Genomic DNA, 22,529 nt, shown 5'->3' with positions numbered 1-22,529 from the left:
TTTTAAGCAATACACATAATAAAATACTAGAATGCATTTGAATTTACGTATATATTAATATTTTATATCTATTGTATCTTATAGGATGGAAACTTTATATATTATTTCCATTTAGAAAAGAAACAAAGAAAAGCCATAAAAATGATTGTTTCAATTAACTATTTTGGTAATATTTTGCCTATTTGTTAAAAAAAAAACCTAGGTGAGAATATATTTTCTAGAATTTTTTTCAAAGTTTCTGCTTTAATTTTTGACATCAAAAATAATTTAAGGAAAATTTAGAAAATAATTTCACAAAATATGGACAAATTTGAAGTACCATTTTCAGTCAATCTTTGTAATTTGGATTTAACATCAAGTATACAAAGAGCTTTTAAGCAAAATATTGGTTTAATTTGAAAATTCATTTATAGATATACGGAAGTTAGAAATATTACAGTTTACATAAAGCATTTCAGTTATTATTTCAGCATGGGGATTCTAGATTTATACAAGAGGTGGTATTCAGCTGGTTCGGACTGGTTCGGGCGAACCAGTACTGGAAATTTTACCTGGTTCATCGAACTGGCAAATACCACCTCTGACTGGCCCCTGCCCACCCACCTGCTCACTGCTCATCCCACCTGCTCGCCGCACCCTGCCCAGTCACTCCTTACCTCCCCAGTGGCATAGCACACTGTGTGGCACTCACTTAAACATACGCACAGTCTCTGCTCTGCGGCTTGCCTGCCTAAGCTGCCTTCCGTGCCCCAACTGAGCTGCCTCCTCCTGCCTACAGGTAAGCCTGTGAGTCGCGCTACCCGCCCCAATGTCCCCAGGCTTGCGTAGCTTGCGAAGCTGCTGGCGTGTCTCCATTGCAGGCTGCGCTGGTGGTGGCCTAGCTTGCTGTGACCCCCCACCTCCACCATCCCCAGGTTCACCTGACTGGCTAAGCTGCCTCAGTTCCATCCCAGGCGGGCCTAACCCATCATCCCCCCAGCCTCCAGCTTATCTTCATGAGCAACTCCCAAATCCTGAACTACTGATCACCTGCCTTGCTTTGCCTACATCCCATGGCTGCATCCATCTCATTGGCCTGCTGAACCTGCCATGTTGCCTTGTGCCTTCGCCTAATTTTGGGTAAATTGCTATTTTTTTATTTTTTTAAAAAAATAATGAGTGTGATAATTGTTTTTTGATAGATGTTGTTGTGTAATTTTGTGAGGTTGCTGCTTGCAGCAAGCAAATTTTATGTGACTCTATAGCTGCTTTTATATTTTGAAATTTGCGCAGCTTTATGAGATTAAACATCTAGTGAGTGTGATTGATGCCATGATGGTTTTTATTCCTGTGGCTTTATCTTTCCTGTCCTTAGGGTTAGGGTTAGGGAAAAAAACTGGTTTATCTGCAGTCTTTTGAGGGAAAACTATTTTTATTCTTTTGGTGTTTTCCTGGCACTGTCCTAGTTTTCTGGGGGGTGGGTGGGTGTGCTCCCAAAGTTATCTACACATTAATAATGATCACATACTAATAATATTATCCATTTTAGTGAACTTTCCTTATATAATTGGTGTTTTCTTTTATACTTTTAGATTTCTAACTTCTGTTTTTGTTAGTTAGCCATTGATAAAACAAATCTCACGTTAAAAGTATTTGAAGCCTTCTCCTTAATTTTAAGTGTTAATTTATTCATTTCTGTACATTCTAATATTTTTTTATTCATTTTCATATCTTTGTTTTTCCACTGTTGTGCAAATACAATTCTAGCAGCTGTTAACATGTGTAAAATTAAATATGTATTCCCTTTAAAATACCCAACAAAATATTTCTGGTTTTAAATCTATATGTTGCTTTACCATTGTTTCTAACCATGACACCACTAACTCTTGAATAGCTAAAGGAGTACAAGCTAAGCTAAATACTGAACCTAATTCATATATTCCTGTTTTTTGAACTGAGGAATACATTTCAGAAAAAGAATTCAGTATTGCTCTCTGAATGTACCGATGAAATTCATTCTTCTTGATCTAACTTCTTAGATGAAAAACTATATCTGAGAGAGGACTGGAAGCATCTCGGCGAGACTGGCTTGAAAATAGCAGGCTCCGACGAGCCTTGTGAAAATTCAGCCAAACAAACCAATGTCGGAGGATCTTCGGACCAGAACCATCTTGTAGGGATGGTGAAGAAGGAGAGGCACCTTGGACGATCAAGAGGAACAGGCAAGTTCCTCGAAGGGTCGGAGGCAGCTCTTTGAACCGGCAGTGGGGGGAGGGGGGTGGCCCTTAAAATGACCGCTCTGAAGCTGGGGCAACCGGACTAAGATTTTGTGCAGGAGCAATATTTGAATGGAGTATTGGTACCGGGTGAGTGATTAACCGACTCACAGGTAAAAAAGGAATTTTTAAAAATCTTAAAAGCGGTCCTGGTGCAGAAATAAGTGGCTAATTGGCACTTGGGAATTTTAATTGGAGGGAGAAGAACAAAGAGGAAGTTAAAGGACTAAAGCCCAAAAAAGAAAATTTTCTACCTGGACTTAAAATTGGATTTGGAGAAATTAAAATAATACAGGAAAAAGAAAACTGAGGGAAAGCACTCTTTAATGAAGATTTGAATTATTTGTGATAGTTTTGATATTGGAAGGAAGAAGAAAGAGGAAGCTAAAATATCAAAGCACAAGAAAGGAAATTTTACAATTGGATTTAAAATGGAATTTGGAGAAATTAAAAAGAATAAAAGGAAAAGAAATTGAAGAGAAAGTATTTTTTATGTGGATTTAAAACATTTTTGTAAATATGTTACTTTGTTGTCTTGGGATTTGTGGATTGGAGAAAGACATCTGGTGGAAGAAAGAAGCACTACGACGATTGTTTTGAAAATTGAAGGAACAGCAATGACCTTGACTACCATGAGACTTTAAGGAGTATTTGTTTCTTTTTAAACAGCTGGGTCTTGACTTTGAAAGGAGGTGAAAAATAACAAAGCTTCACATTGGAATGGACTAGATAAATATTTGAACTGGATATTATTTGGAAATTTAAAAAAAAGAGACTACATGCACTTGAATCTTAATTAAACATAAATTAAAATATTTTAAAAATTCAAATGACAATATGGAGCATTGGGAGTATGAGGAATTAATGGAGATGCTTAAAAATGTGTGTGAATCATTCAAGGGTAATAAAGAAACAGAAGCCTGGTTAGAATATACAAAAAAGGAAAAAGAGAATATAAATGAAAAACAAGAATACAATGTTGAAGGGAAAATAATTGAAGATAAAATGATAGATAATTACACTGGGATTGACAGTGACAAAAAAAGAATGGATGGGGGGGGAATATCCCACAAAAAAGAAGAGAAGAGAAGGAAATGGGAAAAGACTGGGTAAAAACAGGGGGAGAATTACGAGAGTAACAGTATTAAAAGTTAGAGAAAGGATTCAGGGACAAAGATACAATAAATATAAAAAGAAAAAGATAAGAGAATGGGAGAAAGGGAGAAAAATATTAAGGAGTGGAATTTTAAAGAGACCAAAAGAAAATGGTTAAAAGGGGAAGAATAATGAAGAAGGAAGAGAAATAAAGCATATATTAGTTGATTTAAGGGAACTGTGTTAATAGTAGAAATTGTATGTAAGAAACAAACAAGATGAAGTATATTGTTTATTGTAAAATGGATCAGCAGATGTAATATGAAATATAATCTAGTTTAACTATGAAAATAACTGAAATTAAGATATAAAATTGAAATGTTAAAAAGCATAATGGGGACTTTGAAAAAATATGTTGTAAATGATGAAATAAAATAACTGATTGATGTTGGAATAAGAAATTAGGAATTAAGGGTGGGTAGTGATTACTTATCAAAAATTAAGGAGAGAAAAACATTAAGAAGTGGAAATTAGATCAAGAGAAAAAAGTTAATATTAATTACTGTATGTAAGAAGTAAATATGATATATATTGTTTAATGTAAAATAGATTAGCAGATGAAATATGAAGTGATAAATTGGCTTAAAGCAAGAGCTAAAATTGAAATGTTAAAAAGTGTGATGGAGATTTAGAAAAAATATATTGTAAATGATGAAATAAAATAATTAATTGATGTTAGAATAAGAAATTAGGAATTAAAGAAAATAAGAGATGGAAGGTTAATTAAGTTAAAAGGTTACAATGTAAAAAAGGAATAAGATGAAATACATTGTTAATAACTAAAAAATATGATGGAGATTTTGAGAAACATATTCAATAAATGGAGAAAAAATTGGGGTTGCTCATTGAATTTTTTTCCAAAAATCATTTTGGAAAATATTGAATTGACAAATACGACAATGAAGAGAAAATTGAAAGGGGGTAGAGGGATAGAAAGGAGGGGAGAAGAGAGGAAGGAGAGAGAAAAATAGAAGAAAGTGAAAAGGAGAGGAAGAAAGGGAGGGGAAACAAGAGTAGGAGAGAAGGTTAGAAAGGGAGGAAGAAAGGAGGAGTGGGGGAAAGGAAGGGGAAGGAGAGGAGGGGAAGGAGAGGAGGAAAGAAGAAAGTAGAAAAGGATAGAAGAAGGGAGGGAAGGGAAAGAGAGGAAGAGGAGAATTATTATAAAATAAGGGAGGTGGAATGGTAGAAGGGCAACCCCGAGTATGCTTAAACTTACTAGGATGAAGAATGAACTAAAATGAAAGTTAAAAGAGAATATGTATGATTAACAATGGATAAGATAATTAATTGAAATTATGTTAAGAAATTAGGATTTGAAGGGCGGATGGTGATACTGTTTATATAATAAGTATAGAAGGTATTAAGACAAGATAAGAAAGTAGGGAAAAAGAATATTTTGGCAGAAATTGAAATATGTAAATTGTATTTGGATGTGACAAGTTGTATAAGATATGATTCGGTCAATACTCTGTTCATAAAATATGTATGTGAAAGAAAAAATCAATAAAACTTGTTTTCAAAAAAAGATGAAAAACTATATCTTTCTTGTTTGTTGGACCCCAATCACATCCTGAAAAGACTGCACATTGTTGAGTGAAAACAGATCCCTTCTGTTACCTGTAGTTCTCAACTTACAATCACAATCGAGTATAAAGCACAATTTATTTCTTTTGCAGTAGTAACCTTTAACAGGATGAAAAAGCATCAGAGTTTGACCACTTTTTTCAGCAAGAAACCAAGATTGGAACAACAACAGAATTGGCCTTGGATGATCCAAAACCATCACAAGCACCACTACAAGCACAAATGGAACTTGGAGAAAGCAGCAAGCCTGTCAAATTGGTGACTCCAAAATTCAAAGTAATCTTCCTGACTGCTGCTGTTGCAACAGTATAGCAACTTTCAAGAGAAATATGAGGTACTGGAAGTTTCCAACAAAAAATTAGGTTGCAAGTATTGTGCAAAATGGACGTTGGTCTTACCTGATACGTCCGTTCTCGTTCAGGAAGGGAAGTCAGTCAGACTGGGAAAGGACTTCCTCTATGCAGCATTGATCGAGTCTTGCCAATCAGAATAACTCCGCCCTCATGGCCCAGTGTTTCGGCGAGGGCGTAGGCATAGACTGACGTGTCTTCCTGAAATGAGAAAGAATTAAAAGCACCCTCCCCCAACTGACCGAGAGGGCCAGACCCAAGGGTGGGGCTGACTGACTTCCCTTCCTGAACAAGAACGGACGTATCAGGTAAGACCAACGTCCATTCTCCGAAGGAAGGGAAGGCAGTCAGACTGGGGACATACCAAAGCTGCATGTCCACCAGGGCGGGAACAACCGGCCCGAGTACCTCAGGGGGGAAGAACGGACTGCAGGACCTGGAGACCAAAGGCAGCATCCGCAGATGCGAAGGAATCCACGCGGTAGTGGCGGATGAACGGAGAAATAGAAGTCCACGCGGCAGCCCTGCAGACTTCTTCCAGAGGCGCTTGAGTGGACCAAGCGGCGGAAGTCGCTGCGCTCCTGGTTGAATGGGCCGTGATGTTTCACGGGATGGGCAGCTTCAATTGTTGGTAGGCAGAGGCGATAGTAGCCCTGATCCATCGTCCTAAGGTAGTACTAGAGACATGGGCCCCCACAGTATCTGGTTGAACAACGCTTCTGTTTTGCGAAAAGGAGCAGTCCGGGCCAGGTAGATCCACAGAGCCCTGCGGACATCCAGTCGATGCCACGAGCGCTCCAGACGATGCGTGGGGTGAGGGCAAAAATTCGGGAGCACAATCTCTTGTGCCCTATGGAACAACGTGTTAACTTTAGGCAAAAAAGCCGGGTCAAGGCGCAGGACCACCCTGTCCCTGTGAAAGATACAAAGGTCACTGCGGGTGGACAGGGCAGCTAGCTCCAATATCCTGCGCACCGAAGTAATAGCGACTAGGAACGAAACTTTAAACGATAGGAAACAGAGAGAAACCTGACGAAGCGGTTCGAAGGGAGACGAGACGAGTGCCGTGAGAACTTTGTTCAGATCCCAAGTAGGGAAACGATGCACAGGAGGAGGGCGGAGATTGGTAGCTCCGCGGAGGAAAATGTGGATGACGGGGTGATGGGACAAGGAGTCCGGAGAACCACAGGAAAGGACAGAAGCCAGAGCTGCCACCTGACGACGGAGGGTGTTAGGAGCTAATCCTGCTTCAAATCCAGCTTGGAGGAAGGAAAGGACGTGGAGGACGGAAGCCGAAAGAGGATCGACCGCAGAACGGTTACACCAGGAAACGAAGGAGCGCCAGGTAGCTCCATAGATTCTGGTTGTAGATGGGCGGCGAGCGGCTTGCATCGTGGTAGCCACCGGAGGAGGGACGTGGTGAGCTGTTAGGAGACGCCGCTCAACCTCCACACGGTCAAGTGAAGCCACTTGGGATCCGGATAAGTGAGACGGCCCTGGGTCAGCGTCACTAAGGAGTCCGGTATGCGCCAGTGAGGTGCTACAGAGAGGGATAGCAGGTCCGCGTACCAAGGGCGACGTGGCCAGTGTGGGGCGACGAGAAGTAGATCCGCCTTCTCTGCCAACATCTTCCTGAGTACACGAGGGATGAGGGGAAGGGGAGGGAATGCGTATAGAAGACCGGGAGGCCACGGGCAGCGGACGGCGTCGGAATCCTCTGCCTGAGGGTCCAGGAACCATGAGAAGTACCGTGGAAGGAGGTGATTCGTCGCCGAGGCGAACAGGTCGACAACCGGGGTCCCGTATCGACGGACAATCTCCCGGAAGAGGGATGGAGAGAGGCTCCACTCCCCGTGATCCACGGGAGAGCGGCTGAGGGCATCCGCTTGTAGATTTGCCATCCCGGAAATGTGGTCCGCCCGGATGGATAACAGATGGGATTCGGCCCAGCGGCCCAGCAGAATGGTCTCCGTAAGCAGAGCTTTGGAATGAGTGCCTCCCATCTTGTTTAAGTGCGTTTTAGTTGCCATGTTGTCGGTAAGGACTAGAATGTCCTTGCCCTCCATCAGAGATTGAAAGAAGAGGAGGGCTAGGCGCACGGCCCGCAATTCTAGGTAGTTGATGTTGTGTTGTCGGTCCCGGGTGGTCCACTGACCTTGGGCCATGTGATGGAGCAGGTGAGCCCCCCAGCTGGTCAAGCTGGCGTCCGTCGTGAGGACCAGTCGAGATGGTTCTGTGTAATTGCTCCCCTTGGAGATTGCCTCTAAGGACCACCATCGGAGGGAGGACCGTACTGAAGGAGGGAGACGGATGCGGGCCAGAGAGTTGCTCCTGCCAGCGCGCTGGTATGGGAGGAGGAGCCACTGCAGCTCCCTGCAGTGCATCTAGACCAGGGAACAATTCCGAAAGTGGAAACCATTTTACCCAGAAGGCAAGAGAGTTTCCGCAGCCCAGCATTGGCTAAATAGGTCACGGAGAGCCAGTTGACGGTCTGGGGAGAGGAACACCCTGGAAGAGACTGTGTCAATTGTGGCTCCCAGGTGGACGATACTTGTGGAAGGTGATAGGTGGCTTTTGGCCCAATTGACAGAGAACCCATGGGATTGGAGAAGAGAAAGGACAGAGTCAAGGTCCTTGGTGGCCGAAGAAAGGGAAGTAGACATAATGAGGATATCGTCCAAATAAAATTGGAGCCTAATGGGAAGGGACCTGATATGACCTATGAGTGCAGCCATAACCTTGGTGAAAACCCTCGGGGCCTAGGAGAGACCAAAGGGCAAGGCTCTATACTGGAAATGGGACCCCATGAAATGAAAACGGAGAAACTGATGGTGGGAAGGGTGAATCGGAATATGGAGGTAGGCCTCCGTTAAATCAATTGAAGAGAGAAAATCCCCTGGGCAGAGGCACTCCAAAATGGAGAACAGGGTGTGCATCTTAAACCGGCGATAAATTATGTACCGGTTCAGAGCTTTAAGGTCTAAAATGGCCCTCCATCCCCCCGAGGACTTAGGGACTACAAAAAGACGGGAGTAAAATCCCCTGCCCTGTTGATGAGGGGGCACCCTCTGAATAGCCCGAATAGCCAGGAGATGGTTGATGCTGAGGAAACTAGGGCCTGCTTCTGCGGGTCCCGAGAGACAGGGCAGGAAATAAAAACTGGGGGGGGAGGGCTGATGAATTCTAAAAGAAGGCCCGAGCGAATAGTGGAGAGAACCCAGGCGTCAGATACAGAGGAGACCCATTGGGAATAGAAATAGGACAAGCGACCCCCTATAGGAATATCATTGCGGGAACTATCTGCCTTGTCTGGCAAAGCATCCCCGCCCTCCCCGAAAGGACCAGCGTGGCGGGTTACTACCCCCCGATCTAACCTGGGAGTCAAGATGTTGGCTTCGAGGAGGGGCGGGACGGTGGTAGCATGGCTGGAACGAGCTGGAGTCAGGACCACGAAAGGACTGGGACCATGGATACGGAGTGTAGCGTGAAGCCGACCGCTGAAGCTGAGAAGGGAGAATCTTGCGCTTGTCCCGGGTTTTGATCAGGAGAGGTTCCAGCGGGGATCCAAAAAGAGAACCTGCAGAATAGAGGGCAGAGGCGAGCTGCCACTTACTATGCATATCCGCCTGCCAGCCCCTGAGCCAGAGAAGGCGGCGCGAAGTGATGGAAGAGCCAAGGGCCCTGGCAGCGAATCTCGTAGCGTTGAGGGTGGCATCCGCTGAATATTCCAGGGCTGCAGCAATCTTATTGAGATCTTGATGAGCCCTGAGGTCGGCACGGGGCAAGCGGTCTTGCAGCTGTCTCAACCAGAGAAGGGCCGCACGGTTAAAAAAGGACGCCGAGGATGAGGCCCGGATGGACCAAGCAGCCGCGAGATGTCCCTTGACGAGCGTCTTCTCTGCTCTCTTGTCCTCCGGACAAAGGGAATCTTCGGGCGGGCCCGTGGGGTGGACTGGATTAGTCAAGGCGACGATGGGAGAATCAACGACCGGAGGTTGGAGAAGGTCGGCCAAGGCTGGAGCAGAATTGTAGAGTCGTTTGTCTAAGTTGTTAGGGCTGGGACCCGTGCCCGGAAGGGACCATTGGCGTTGGAGCACGTCTAGAAAAAGCTTTGGTGCTGGAACTGTTTCCGGAGCCACAGTTGGTTCTGCAAAGAGAGCAGAAGCGGGGTCCGAGGGAGTGGGAGCGGAGGCAGCCGATGGAACCTCACCCAAGCGGGTGGTGGCAATGGCCTTAAACAGTAGGGATCTGAACATCTGTGGGTTAAAAAGACCAATAAATGGTGACTGATCCGGTATCAATCCTTCATCGTCAGAAAGGGCTGCATCCGGGGCCTCTTCATGATCCGAGGTCAAAGCTAAGTCCCCCGCATAGTCATAGACATCCTGTTCCAGGTCAAGGGACTGGTCATCGAAACCACGAAGTTGGCATTGTGGTTGAGGAGGGGGTGCAGAAGGCAACCCCACTTGCTGTAAACATTGGGCGAAGCCGTCCCGGATGACTCTGGTTAGCATAGCCTCAAAGGCTTCAGGCACCTGAGGAGGCGCAGCGGGCGCAGGTGGGTCCACAGGTGGAGCTGGAGAAGAGCTCCTAGAGGAAACTGCCTCAGACAGCGTCTGGAACAAAGGTTCCTTCCCTGGGGGGGGGAGGAGGCCCAGCTGAAGGAGGGCGGTCCGGAGATAGCTCCCTGGAATTGTGGGTATCAGCCATGACCTGGGAAGTTGATTCAGGAGGGGTCTGGTGGGCCGGTTGGGGGGCTGGAGCCTGAGATTGATGGGCCGCCTTAGAGAAAGCCTTCTCCATTGCACGATGGCGGCGTTGTTCCTCTTTGGAGGGCGCAGGGATAGCAGGCACGGCAGCCTTAGTAGCCCTGGACCGCTTGGCTGGAGGGGGCTGGGTCGAGGAACCTTCCAGCGGGTCATTGGTATTAGCAGCAGGGCGCCTTGAAGGGGCTGAGGCTGTGGACTTGGATCTATCCCCCATGACAGAGATCTCCGTTGAACAAAATGGCCGCCGGCAAATTCGCGCCAAAATTAACCGCCCAAACTTACTGATGCAGCAATTCAATTAGGCTCCCCACAGGCAAAAGTCAATCCAATAATAAACAGGCAGAAGAATCGCTAGCTCAAGGCTATTAGTGCGATATGAGTTGCAGCGAGGCAAGCTCCAGCCGAGGAAAAACGCTGCTAGGCTAAATGCCTTTGAAACGCAGCAGTGGCTCGTTAAGGAGATCGGGGGAGATAAGGCCGCAGAGGAAAAGCCTGTCCGTTAGGATCCTTGCAGGCTCACAGCAGCAAATTAAGGCGAGCAGATTCTCAAGCCGGGAGGAACGCTACTGGGCAAAAGCCTTTGAAGCACAGCAGGGGCTAATTAGCACAATCGGAGAGATAAGGCTGCTGAGGGGGAGAACTGACAGCTGGCAGGCTCCCAGCACGATCGGAGAGATAAGGCTGCTGAGGGGGAGAACTGACAGCCGTCAGGCTCCCAGCAGGATCCCCGGCAGCAATTGAGGTTTTTACTCACAATTAGACTGTAGCCGTAAAACTCAATTAAAACAAATGAAATAAAGTCCAAAGGCAAGGTAATCTAGCAGTTAGTAGGAGATAGTGGAAGACATGTCTATCCAGCATAGATCGAGTCGAAACACTGGGCCATGAGGGTGGAGTTATTCTGATTGGCAAGACTCGATCAATGCTGCATAGAGGAAGTCCTTCCCCAGTCTGACTGCCTTCCCTTCCTTCGGAGAACATGACTTCACAAAAGAGAATTGAGTTCATGTGTCAAAATAATGGAAACATTTCAAGATTGAGGCAGCAGGGAAAAATAAACAACAAGCGTCTCTAAGAAAAAAAATGAAAAAACATTTTTCACCAAAAACTCACACCATTTGCCCAACAAACAAAACAAGGGGAGCAGGATGCTATAACAAAAGGAATCGATAAGATGTCTGAAAAATATTTAGGTACCACTTGTAGAATATTCAAAACAGTTTACAGCCTGGCAAAAGGATGTAAATCATTTTCAGACATAGAAGATGTGATAGAATTGCAAATTGAAAATAGACTAGATATGGGAATAGGATTAGATTCACAGTCAACTGCAGTGAAAATAGTTGATTTCATTGCAAAAGGAATTAAAACCAAAATGTTTACTAACATTATTGAAAATAATCTGAAAATATGTTTAATTATTGACAAAGCCTCAACGCTACCATGCAAACGAGTTGTGATAGTTTTCGTAAAAGCTGAGGATTCAGTTAACTCACCAACAATTTTTGTTGAGCTTGTTGAATTGGAAAAACAAGATGCAGAGACAATATGTTCTTTAGTTATGGAAAGTTTAAATAATGTTGGGTTTACTAAGAACTACCTAGAAAAAAATTTAATAGCATTTTGCTCTGATGGTGCCAGCATTATGTTTGGGAGAAAATCTGGAGTGAGCACTAGAATAGCAAAAGAATTTCCAAACATCATAATATGGCACTGCTTAAACCATTGCCTCCAATTTGTTTAAAAAAATCATTTTAAAAAAATTATTGACAAGATATACACTATTTTTCTTAAATCCTGTAAGAGCCAAATGGAACTTACCGAAATATCCAAATATGGAATTGAAATCATAAAGATTGGTAGAGTTTTGGGACCAAGATGGGCTGCCTGTAGTTTAAGGTCAACCCTAGCTGTATGGGGTGCTTATCCAGCACTACATCACTATTTTCATGCAAATGAAAAATACTCAGGTATGGCTGCCTGTCTTGAAAATATATATTTTATAAATGATTTGGCATTGATGATCAATATTCTAGAAGAAATTTCTCCTTTTTCAAATGCACTGCAGGCAAGAAATACAGACATCATAAAGGCTGAAAAGCTTGTGATGAGATCAATTAAATCATTTGAAATGCTTAGAAAGGGAAAGGGTCCATACGAAAAAAAAGTTGATGGATTAATTACTTCAGAAACCTTCAAAAATATAAAATTTGTACAAAATCATCAATTTGTTGGACTTCCTCAGGAAAGACTTTTAGAAAGCATCATAACAAATTTGAAGAAAAGACTAATGGATTGTGAACATTTAAAAACAGGTACCCAATTGCAAGAGATGAATAAATTACAATTTCTCAATTTTTTGGAGCCAGATTACTGGAATATTGAAGAAGTAGTAGTTCCATGGACAGCAGCTGAAGAACAATTGCACACATTTAGTGACATTTTTAATTACAAAATTAATATCAACGATTATAGAGATTTTGTAGAAAATTTTTTAAAAGATTCCAAGAACTATGCAATTCCTGATAATATTAAAAAAGCTAAAGATATTGACAGAACAATTGCTGTAAATTCAGCAGAAGTGGAAAGGGGATTTTCAAAAATGAACATATGTTCAGAAAAGAGAACTCGCCTGTTTCCAACATAACCAACCTAATTACCATTATTGTAATTGGCCTATCAATAAAAGAATGGGACCCTATTCCTACAGTCACAAAATGGTTAAGAGCACATCATCATACAGCCGATGATGCTCGAGTAAAAGTGAAGAAAAGTGCAAGTGAGGAGGGCGCCAATGAAACATTAATGTGAAAATACCTTTAAAAAGTCAAAAACAAATAACACTTTTATGTAAGAATTTGTGTACCTCTTTTATTGTTTTCTGTACTTCTTTTATTCTTATTTAAGTATTAAATGCATGAAATAATAAACGACCTTTTGGTATATCTTCTTTTTGTAGGTCATTAGAGCAAAGAAGTGACGTTGACTTGGCCATGCCCACCACTGACTTATACACATTTTTGTTACAAAAGAAGAATATATTGAAAAGGATTGATAGTCTATTTCCAATTCTATGATTCTATGTTTGTAAAACATTTATCAACATCTTTTTACTTGATAACGAAGTTATATGTTGTTGTGTGAAGAGGTTTGTATACCATTTATAGTTGTTATCAATCTGATCCTGCATATATATTAAGTCTATGCAGAGAAGTTAAAACTTCTAAAAGGCAGTGAAAGTTGGAATGTTGTGGGTAGGAAGACAGACGAGGAGCCAGACTTGCAAGAATGCAACATGCAATTTCCGGCTGACAGCCCCTTTTAAAGGAAAACTGTCAGCCTTTAACCAATAACTTCAAAATATGTCCCACACTTGCGTGTCAGAAGGAAAAGCCCCTGCTCATGCCTGTGTGGACATAACACCCCTTCCCCCTCCCTCAGGGAAACTTCGTACACCACGAACATAATCATCAGAATACATTGGTCTACAGCGGCTTCGCATCAACAGGCGGCTCTCCTGTATTTCTGTCAGGCCCTCACACGTCAACCACATTCTCAACGATTCTTCAACTACATCAGATGGCTTACAAATACTCTTTGGGGAGCCCCCGAGCATATCCCTTAATTGAAGATGGAAAAAAGCAAGACGGATTCCATGGCAATGGACGCTCAATAACAGGTGTTTCATTCTGCACTGGCCTCAGCCCTTCACATAATCTTTCACTGTGTTGTCGTCCGTCTCACTCTTCTGGATTCCCACCCTGGTTTACTTCTTCCAGCTCCCTAATGGCTGTTCCCCTTGCTCAGCTCCGAAGCTGATTGATATGTTGGTGCCACAGGCACCCATCCTCGAGCTCCACCCGGTATGAACGGGGACCCGTAACTTCTGTAATCTGTGCTGGCACCCATATGGGTTGACCGGTATAATTCTGGGCGTATACTAGATCACCTTGCTCAAAGGTTCTGACTGTACTTTCCCAGTGAGGTTTCTGTCGAATAATCGGGGTGTATTCTGTCTAAATTTCTTCTCAGCTGGCAACCCATAAATAATTTGGCTGGGCTCTTTCTGATGGCTACACAGGGAGTGACATGTCGGTTGAATGAATACTTATCAAGTTTCTGATAGACCCCTGCACCCATTCGAGTCAACGCCTCTTTCGTCATTCGCACCATTCGCTCCACCTGTCCGTTACTCGCGGGGTGAAATGGTGTGACAAGGGCATGACTTATTCCTCGGTTTACTAGGAATACCTCGAATGCCGTTGATGTAAATTGTGGCCCATTGTCCAAGACCAACACATCCGGCAACCCATGTGTTGCAAACATTTTGTTTAATACTCTAACAACAGCGTCTGTCGTGGTTGACCTCATTATGGCCACCTCCAGCCATTTGGAATATGCATCAACAACAATTAGGAAGGACAACCCCTTTATTGGCCCTGCAAAATCGAGGTGTATTCTAGACCAGGGGCCTTTTGGTGTTTCCCAGTCCCATGGTGGTGCTGCAGGAGGTGCCGGTCTCGATTCCTGGCATGCTTGATACAACGCCACCCACTCCGCAATATCTCTATCTATATTTGACCACCACAGATAACTACGGGCCAATGCCTTCATCCTTACAATTCCGGGGTGGCCTTCATGTAGACTCTCTAATAATGATTTCCTTAGCCTTGAGGGTAATCCTTCTGCATCAAATTCATATTGCCTTGCCAGGAATCGCTTAAACTCTACACTCCCTGTCTCTTTAAGTCATCCCCTCCACACCCAGTTTAACACTTGCAAGATCGTTCGGTCTTTTCTCGACTGGGTTGCCACTTCCGCGACTATAACAAGAATGGACGGCGTGGTCTCAATCAGCAGTACCGATGCTGCTGGAACCAGATTCTCCACTAGATTAGGTAGCGGACATCGGCTTAGGCTGTCAGCATGGCCCAGTTCTATGCCAGGTCAATCTATAAGTCAATAACTATATACTGCTAAAAACTCTGTCCAACACATCATCCTTGGGGACAGGACCTGCAGTGTTTGCCAGTCCCCTGCAATTAGTCCCAACAGTGGCTTATGATCTGTCACTAACTCAAATCTCCTTCCATAAATATATTCATGAAATGTCTTAATTCCAGCAACCACAGCCAACGGTTCTTTATCAAGTTGGCTGTAGTTCATCTCGGCAGATGATAGTGTCCTGGAAAAGAACGCTATTGGAATCTCACGATTGTCTGGAAGGCAATGACTCTAAACTCCCCCAACTCCAAATGGGAATGTATCACATGTCAGGACTAATGACAGACGTTCATTAAACTGAACTAAGATGCTATCCAAGGATATTAATTTTTTCACCCCCACAAATGCAGCTGCTTCTCTGCACCCCCATACCCATGGCACCTTTTCCCCCAATAGTCGATGTAGTGGTTCAGCGACAGATGCCTTTTGTTGCAAAAACACACTATAGAAATTGAGGAGCCCTAAAAAGGCCTGGAGTTCCATCTTATGCTTTGGTATTGGCACAGCCTGTATTGCTTGTACTTTCTCCTTGATGCGGTGCAATCTGGACACATCAACCAGGTATCCCAGGAACTCGACTTGATTTACTGCTACTTTACACTTTTCTTCCTGTACCTTTAGTCCAGCCTCTTGAAATCTTTGTAGCACTAGTCGTAGTCATTCAAATAATTCAGTTTTATTGGTAGTGGAGATGAGAACATCATCGAAATAGGGCACAACCCCAGGGATGCCATATAACAAATGTTTTATCAGGCTTTGAAATAACCCTGGGGCCATACTCACCCCAAACTGTAGGCAGTGGCAACAGAACGCCCCCCCGATGCATTATGATAGTTTGGGCTTCGGCTGTGATGTCATCTACAGGGAGCTGCTGATATGCTTGGGCAAGATCTAACTTTGCGAAGATCTTAAACACCCCCCCCCCCAAGAGAATGTAATAAGTGCTGCACCACTGGTAACAGATAAGCATTATGTTGAAGAGCCCTATTCAACTTACATTTATAATCAGCACAAATTCAGACTGACCCGTTTGGTTTCACTGGCATCACAATAGGGGTCTCCCTTTGGGTGGTCCACCGGTTCCAGTACGCCTTGCTGAATCAATTTATCTAGTTGTTCGTCAACCTTGGGTTTTAGTGCAAATGGCACCCGCCTCGGTTTCATTCTTATTGGTGTCATCTTGGGATTCAAACCGAAGGATATTGGGGTACCCCTATATTCTCCCAACTTTCCGTCAAACACATCGGTGAACTCTTTACTCAACTCTCCGATGGCTTGTCCCCAGTTTTTATGAACCCCGGTAATCTCTAACCCCAAAACTGTAAACCAATCCAGTCCCAGGAGGTTAGGCAGTGCACCTTCAACAACAATCAATTTGAGTGGCCCAGAGAAGTCTTTATATTCTACGTGGAATGTTCCACTACCCTTAATGGGAATGTTATTTCCTTGATATCTCTCAAACGAATACGACTACTCATAAGCTTCTGCTCGGCTCCATGTGGCACCGATTTCTGTAGAGTCTGCCAGGATACAATTGTTGTTGCCAACTCCATATCCACTTCCATCTGGCAGGGAGATCCCGCAATAAGGACAGTAATGTAAATTTTACTACTTCCTGGAATCCTGGTTTGATTGCTCACCCTCTCTGAACGATAGGCATCCGTGTTATTAGTAAAACACTTGTCCTCTGGGATTCTTAGCCTTGATGGGCCATGCTTCTCCCCACCATTATGAATTGAAGTCTGCCCAGTTGGGGGGGCAGGCAACACGGCACAGCAAACTTGTGCTATGTGACCCTTCTTCCCACACTGTCTACAAATGGTGTTTTTATGGTGACACATAGCTCTCGGATGGTTTCCACTGCACCCAATACATGAGGAGGAAAACTTCCAATCCTCTGTCAATCTGCAATCCTTGCTGCCACCCTCAACCGATGGACATTATCATGAATATCTCACTCATCTTCAGCATCCTCCCATAATTCTACTTCTCCTCAATGGATGGTTTCCTCCCTTCTAGCTGCCAGCAACTGCCTGACTTCTGTATCTCTTCCATCGATCTATTCGATGATTCAGTGGCTTGCGCCTCCTCTACTGCTGTCTGTAGTGTTAATGTTGGTTTTGCTAATAATCTTATCTGTAACTGAACATCCCGAACCCCACAGACCAATCTGTCTCAAAGGGCTTCATCTAGGTTGCTAAATTCACAATAAATAGCTGCTTTACTGAGGGCCACCATATAACAACTGATAGACTCACCCTCCACCTGGTCCCTATGATAAAAAGCATGTCTTCCAGCAATGCAAGATGGTCGAGGAACATAATGTTCCCTCAATTTGCTTAATAATATGTCCCAAGGAACTGTCTGCAGGGGTTGGGGCGCAATGAGGGCCCTTGCCATCTCAAACACTTCTTTTCCACAAATGCTCAAAAAAAGTGCTCATTTACGATTGTCTGTGATATTTGCATAGTCATTAGCTTCCAATATACAGTCAAAAAGGATTAAATAAGAATCTCACATCTGTGTTTCAGGGTCAAATGGAGCAAACTGTGGTGAGTTAGCCATTATCTTTCCAAAAAAACCAGTCGCCACTCACACGTGCCTCTTTTATCTCTACGTTGGCTCAGGGCCCAGCAATCCCACCTTCGTTGCCAATGGAATGTTGTGGGTAGGAACACAGACAAGGAGCCAGACTTCCAGCAGCAATGTTTATTTTAGATAAGGACTCAGTAAAACCAACATGTAATTTCTAGCTGACAGCCCCTTTTAAAGGAAAACTGTCAGCCTTTAATCAATAACTTTAAAATATGTCCCGCACTTGCGTGGCAGAAGGAAAAGCATCTGCTCATGCCTGCGCGGACATAACAAAAGTAGTAATTTTCGAAGTAATCATAATGGTCATATGCTTCTAAATAGCAATAGCACTTAGACTTATATACTGTTTCACAGTGCTTTACAGCCCTCTCTAAGCAGTTTACAAAGTCAGCATATTCACCCCAACAATCTGGGTCCTCATTTTACCGATCTCAGAGGGATGGAAGGCTGAGTCAACCTTGAGCCTGGTGAGATTCGAAGTACCAAACTTCAGACAGCCGGCAATCAGCAGAAGTAGCTTGCAATACTGCATTCTAACCACTGAGCCACCAAATAATCATTGTGTACATTTTCATCAGATAGATTTTCTTAAATAATATGTTATAACTTTTAAAAATGTCAATGTTTTATCAATAGTATTATGCTTTTGAATAAAATAACATCCATTAGCAGCTACAAGCTCAAACAAAGGAGCAGGAGGAAAAGACCCCCAGTAACATCAACCAACTTTCTTTGCAAGAGAAGTCTTTTAATTTATTATCGGTAAGCAATGTGCTAAGCAGGTCAGCAGGCTAATAAGTGTCTGCGCAAAAATGTTTTCATGAAAAGCTTATACTTAGTTGGGTTCAGTGAGGAAATCTTTTTTTTTTCTCTACACTGAAGCCCGTGACCTTCACAAGAAAATACTTCACTATAAACCAGCTGCTATGATAAGAACATGAAGTCTCCAAAGACAATGGCAGTGGTTTCTGAGAAAGCAAACTTTTACTGAGCAAAAAATAAACTAAGCCCATCATTATTCCTTCTCTTTGTGCTTTACCTCAGTCTTTAAATTGCTTATTCAACGCTGCAAAATAGCAACATTGCCTCCATTAGCTGACTTCCTCCAACAGTTTAATCAAAGCAGATTTTAGCATTTAAAACTAAAGAACATTGAATTCCTGTTTTCAGTTCTTTGAAAACTGCTATAAAACATGCCAAATAAAATGTAAGTCGACTGGAATTTAGCTGCATTCCTAAATAGTCATATATTGAACTACATTATAAATGCAGGGGTTTTTAATGACAATAGTTCACATGTATGTAGTTTATAGGACAGGAAAGCCTGGAGGAACATTGTCCATAGGGTCACAATGGGTCGGACACGACTTCGCAACTAACAACAACAACAATGTAGTTTATATTAAAATGACTGAAAGACTCTGTTCCAGTGACTCAGGAGAGGTGGAGACTCTGGGTCACATACTCCTTCGATGTTTCTTTCACAGAGAGATTCGGAAAAAACATATTTTCCAATAATTGCTAGGTATCCTGTTTGTTCCAACACTGCTTATCTCCAGTTGCTGTAAGGATGAACAGTCAGAAATAACAACACAGGTGGCTAGATTTTGCGCAGCAGCCCTGGGGATTTATTGGAAACACGTGTCAAACCCACCATAGCTGTTTTATACAACAAATATGGCAAATCCTTTGCATTGCTTATTCCTTTTCCTTTTAGTAATAAACTGAATACGAGCCACACAGTTTATGGATTGTGATTTTAGTATAGTTAGACCAGGTATAATTGACAGACTGGATTTTATCATAGATTTTATCTGTTATTATTTTATCCTATAATTTCTAATTGTATATTTATTGAGTGTTTTTATTTGTTTGGTCTCTGGTCTATGACTGTAATAAAAAAAGTTGTATTAAAATGTGTATATTAATTCTACTACTTATGCCTTAATTCTTTTCCCCCCCCCCCTTAATATTCTTAGTGTTGTGCCATGAAATAAGGTGTTATTCATTTTTAAGATTAAATTTGGAGGCTAAAACTTTTTTCTTGTATCCTCCTGCCTGATCACATTTTATAAAATAAAGGAAGGTTACAGGAATAAATCTAGTTTATGAATTACACTAATATAGGATGAGGGGGAGAGGAAGGGATACATGAACACACAAGCATACAATACGTTTGGATACAAAATTAAAAATCTTCTGGTCCTAGTCACATATAGTTTGTGTAATGTTTTATTTAGTTGTGGGAGCTCCATCACTGGAGGTTTTTAAAAAGAGATTGAACAGCCATTTGCCTAGAATGATATAAGGTCTCTTGCTTGAGCAGGGGATTGGATTAGAACAGGGGTCCTCAAATTTTTTGAACAGAGGGCCACTTCAGGGTCCCTCAGACTGTTGGGGGACCAGACTGGTAGGTGGGTGTGGCTGGGCCCCCATGTGACTGGGTGGGCGTGGCTAGGTGGCCATGTGACTGGGTGGGCGTGGCTAGGTGGGCGTGGCCAATTTAGCAGTCCATTTTGCCAATTTAGCAGTCCATTAAATAATACACACAAATGAAACTTTAATTTGTTTTCCTCCTGGGAGTGTTTTATTTGCTTTTGTTTGTTTTCTTTTTACTAGATCATTTTTTAAATTGTTTACGAGTCTAGTGATCCACTTCAGAAAACTCAGTTTTGCAGCAATTCTTCTCAGCCCCAAGGAGGTTATGCTCAACATTCATCCATCTCTCTCTCTCCCTCCTTCCTTCTCCCCTAAAAGAGCAAATAGGGGTGGGGAAGACAAACCTTGCTGAATCCCATTCCATTCCATTCCATTTGCTCTCTCCCTCCCATCTCTCTGTCAGGAAAGAGACAGCTCCTACAAGAGCAAATGGGGGTGAGGAAGAGAAACTTTGCTCCATTCCATTCCATTTCATTTCATTCCATTCCATTCCATTCCATTCGCTCTCTTCCTCCCACCTCTCTGTCAGGAAAGAGACGGCTCCTACAAGAGCAAATGGGAGTGAGGAAGAGAAACCTTGCTCCATTCCATTCCATTCCATTCCATTCCATTCCATTCCATTCCATTCGCTCTCTCCCTCCCATCTCTCTGTCAGGAAAGAAACGTCTCCTACAAGAGCAAATGGGGGTGGGAAAGAGAAACCTTGCTCCATTCCATTCCATTCCATTCCATTCCATTCCATTCAGTGGTGGGATTCAATTTTTTTAACAACTGTTTCTGTGGGCGTGGCTTAGTGGGATGTGTGGCTTGGTGGTCATGTGACTGGGCGGTCATGGCTAGCTGATCATGTGACTGGGTGGGCGTGGCTATGTGCATAGGGACTACTCAGAGGGCTGAAAAAAGTCATTTCTGGACCGGTCCTCACACTTATGACCATCCTCACATTTATGCCCATTGCAGCATTCTTAACAACCATGTCACTCATTTCACAACTAGTTCTCTTCACCATGGTGACAAGATAGGGTGCAAAACGTAAAATGTGAGGACAGTCGTAGGTGCGAGGACTGGTCAAAAGTGCAAGGACCAGTCAAAAATAACTTTTTCAGCCCTCTGAGTAGTCCATATGCACATAGGGACTACCCAGAGGGCTGAAAAAAGTGATTTCTGACAGGTCCTCGCACTTTTAATCGGTCATCATTTATGCCAATTGCAGCACTTAATTAAATTAATTAAATAAAAATGACCTACTGGAGCAGTCAGAGGCAGTCCGAGGTGGGCATTCGGGCTGGCTGCAGGGCAAGGTGATACAACCGGGGTAGGTAGGCTGCTGCTGCCCGGGGTGGGAGGCAGGCGCAGGCCTACAGGGCTGGCTGCAGGGTGAAGCGATTTGATGGAGTAGGTCAAGGGTCTGCAACTTTAAACACTCAACCTTAAATACATGTAAACACTTAAACACAATCTTAAACCTGGGTGGGCATTGCCAACTCCATATCACTTACTCTAGTGGTGGGATTCAGCCAGTTCGCACCACTTCGGGAGAACCAGTTGTTAACTTTCTGAGCAGCTTGGCAAACTGGCTGTTGGAAGAAATCATTAGGGCAGAGAACCGGTTGTTAAATTATTTGAATCCCACCACTGACTTACTCCCACCCATGTTTTGTGGCTCCCACTATTTTCTTTTAAACAGGTATCTCTGTGTGTCTCTTTCATCTCTCTCATCTCTTTCTTTCTCCCCCCTCTCTTTCTCTCTTTCACCTCTCTTTCTCCCCCCTCTTTCTCTCCTTCATCTCTCTTTCTCTCCATTTCTCTTTCTCCTCTCCCGCCTGGGCGGTGGTGGTGGCAGGGCACCTACCGCACCATCGGGTCACGATGGGTGGGCGTGGCCAACTTTTTTTTTTTTAATTTAAAAGCATTTTTTCTACAACCTTAAGAGGTTGCAGGAAAAAAATGCTTTTAGAAGCCTCTGACGATCAGGCAACTCAGCTGGGATTGCCAGAAGCTTTTAAAGGCATTTTTTTTCCTACAACCTCTTTGGCTGAAAAGCCAGCCATGCGAGGAGTGGGTGGGAGTGGTGGGGCGGGGGGCAGGGGGGGCAGGGCAGGGCAGGGGGTGGGGCTGCTTGAGCCAGATACATTGTGTCAGTGGGCCGTATCTGGCCTGCAGGCTGTAGTTTGAGGACCCCTGGATTAGAAGTTCTCCAATTCTGTTACTCTGTATTCTGTATAATGGGTCTCAGACCACCTGTCATTATAAAACAGATACTGATTTAGGTAGTCAGTAAACATACATGTATTGGTAGCCCTGGATATTTTAATGCACAACGAATAACTTTAATCCTTGATCCCCCCCACCTCAACTATTTATTTTAAAAACATATA

The 22,529-nt window shown here is 43.3% G+C and overlaps 1 protein-coding gene and 1 pseudogene across 3 annotated transcripts in view; one reads left to right on the top strand and one right to left on the bottom strand.

Annotated features, from left to right (window-relative positions):
- Positions 1 to 22,529, bottom strand: part of DMD (dystrophin) — a 2,041,544-nt gene that overhangs the window by 1,836,688 nt on the left and 182,327 nt on the right. The window lies entirely within an intron of this gene.
- Positions 11,660 to 12,944, top strand: LOC148113436 (E3 SUMO-protein ligase KIAA1586 pseudogene; annotated as a pseudogene).

Source organism: Pantherophis guttatus, chromosome 5 (assembly GCF_059756535.1).
Source record: "Pantherophis guttatus breed Tessera chromosome 5, ASM5975653v1, whole genome shotgun sequence".
Lineage (NCBI taxonomy): Eukaryota > Metazoa > Chordata > Lepidosauria > Squamata > Colubridae > Pantherophis > Pantherophis guttatus.
Note: the sequence above shows the minus strand (reverse complement) of the source record. Positions and strands in the feature narration are given on the sequence as shown.